Source organism: Myotis brandtii, unplaced genomic scaffold (genome assembly GCF_000412655.1).
Source record: "Myotis brandtii unplaced genomic scaffold, ASM41265v1 scaffold26163, whole genome shotgun sequence".
Lineage (NCBI taxonomy): Eukaryota > Metazoa > Chordata > Mammalia > Chiroptera > Vespertilionidae > Myotis > Myotis brandtii.
Window position 1 is genome coordinate 536 of NW_005359962.1, and position 2256 is coordinate 2791.

General features: G+C 45.3%; 1 long non-coding RNA gene across 1 annotated transcript; it reads left to right on the top strand.

Moving 5' to 3' along the window:
• Positions 1 to 561: 561 nt before the first annotated feature.
• On the top strand, positions 562 to 2256 carry LOC106726407. Its single transcript, XR_001362476.1, has 3 exons — positions 562 to 573; positions 786 to 909; positions 2180 to 2256. It is a non-coding gene; the product is annotated as an uncharacterized LOC106726407 (long non-coding RNA).

A 2256-nucleotide genomic window follows, 5' to 3' on the forward strand; every position in this document is an offset into this window, starting at 1 on the left:
TTGTTTGAAAATAGGTGTGTTGTGGTGAGACTGGCCAGGTTCAGAGCTGAGATGTCACAGAGTTGCACACCTTCCTATGGTTGTCCAGGGCTGACACATTGATCAATGGGAAGGAGATAGCATATATTGGTGTCACCTGGGCTTGCATGTTTGCAGTGGAATGGGAAGGGAGATAGAAAGAGAGAGAAGCACATTACAGAGGCTGTGAATTAGACATTGGGAGGAGAAGATGAGTAGTGTTCACACCACGACAAATTTGTGTTGCCTTTGAAGATGTGCCCCTGGAAATGCAGCTGTGTGAGAGAAGTGTGGTTCAAAGAATTATGTTGAGCAGGTAGTGCAAAGTGATGGCCTCAACACCATGGTATCAGAGTCAGAAGGGTAAAGCATGAGGCAATGCTTTTTCATGTCTCTGACGGAGATTACGGGCGATAACAAGAGTATTGCCTGACAAAATAAGTGATAAATCATTCACATTTTCTTAATGGCCAACATCTCTCTCTTCCCTATGTGGGTGACACCCTCTGTATAAACAAGAGGCAGTGTGGCTTACACGTGAGGCCCAGAGCTCAGGTACCTTATCTCTGCTCAACTGCCTTTATTGTTGTGGTAGGAACAGTATTTGTAGGAATATAAGGAGAGAGTGATTTTGATGGGCCCAAGGCCTGGTGTCTTGTCTGATGAAGGGTAGATTGAGCAAATGGATGTGTAGGGTGGGAAGTATGAAGAACTTTAAATCCTAAGAGAGAAGCTAATCATGGTTTGAACTGTCTCCCTTAGGACAGAATATGAACTTTGAGGACGTGGCCATTGTCTTCTCTGAGGAGGAGTGGGGGCTCCTTGATGAGGCTCAGAAACTTCTGTACTTCAATGTGATGCTGGAAGTGTTTGCACTTGTCTCATCTGCAGGTAAGACCTTCACGTTTCTCCCAACGTCCTGAGGTGATGTCTACTCTTCCTTTATTCTCCAAACGTAGCTCTCACAGCCAGACCATGGGCTCTACTAATATCCCCCACTGTCGTTTCAAATGGGCTGTGGCTGCCAGGGGTGCACTGTGTGGCGAGTCCTGAGCTCTGGACTCCCCAAGCATCCCTTACACCCACTGCCTTAGAAAATGGAAGAAGTGTCTAGGAGTCAGGAGTCTTGCAATGAGCTTAATGGGACCCACTTTGAACTTTCTCTTCCTGGGAAGGTGGCTATGTCCTCATGGCTTCCACTTCTGCACCATTCATCCAGGTAAGGCTCTGTTACTGCCTCTGCCAGGGTTTCGTCTTTACTTATATGAACCGTATCTGTACTTGTAACATCCTACCTCAATTGTTGTTTGTAATATTTCCTTCCCTGAATACTATTGCATTGCGAATTGCTCTGGGTTCCTGCTGGCTGCTCACCTCCCTTGTATTTCATTAATTCTCTGAGTATTTAGTTTGTATGTACTTATAGAGTAGAAGGTGCATGGAGAAGCCTGTGTTCTATCTCAGGGTGAACTGGGAAGATGGTCTCTGATGAGGCCTGATCCTTCTGAGTGGAAACTGGGGGAAGGTGTCACATGAGGGCTTTTCAGATCACACCAGGAACCCGCTTGTGTCCAACCATATTTAGGTGCAGATGCGTTTGTCCACACCTTATTTCTACATTTTCTTTACCATTACTGACATTTTGATGACTGATCATTTCATTTATGATTTCCTGGGTTTGGCTACCTTCACGTTTGTCATCTTTTTGCATCAAATCTCTCTCGGCACTGGTCCCTCTTCAGTATTCTCCTACATGGACCACCACATGTGTTATGAGGTGCACATACGTGCTTAAGTTGTCCTAGAACCCCTGCTACTGAATTTTACTTGGAATAAGACATAAGCAACCTTCTGCACAGCTTGACCATGTCTCCAGCAGACAAGCCCTGTTGAGCACTGTTAGAAGAAGGAGCTGATGATCCTGCTTCGATTCCATGTGGTGCTTGCCATCTTTGTGTCATATTTCTGGTGAGGCTTTCCTTGTTTTGTAATATTCAGAGTTCCAGTACTTCACAGGTGTCTTTTCCAAAGCTGTCCAGCACATCTGCTATTTTCAGACAATTGCATGGATTGCATGTATGATGTGCAACATATTTTTGTAATGAAACTTCCCTCATCACCGCAGTCAACATCCAGTTCCTCCTCATTTCTCTGTTTTCAGGTTGTTGGCATAACACAGATGATGAGGAGACCTGTTCTGAGCAGAGCGTATCTGTACAAGGAGAGTCACAGGTCAGG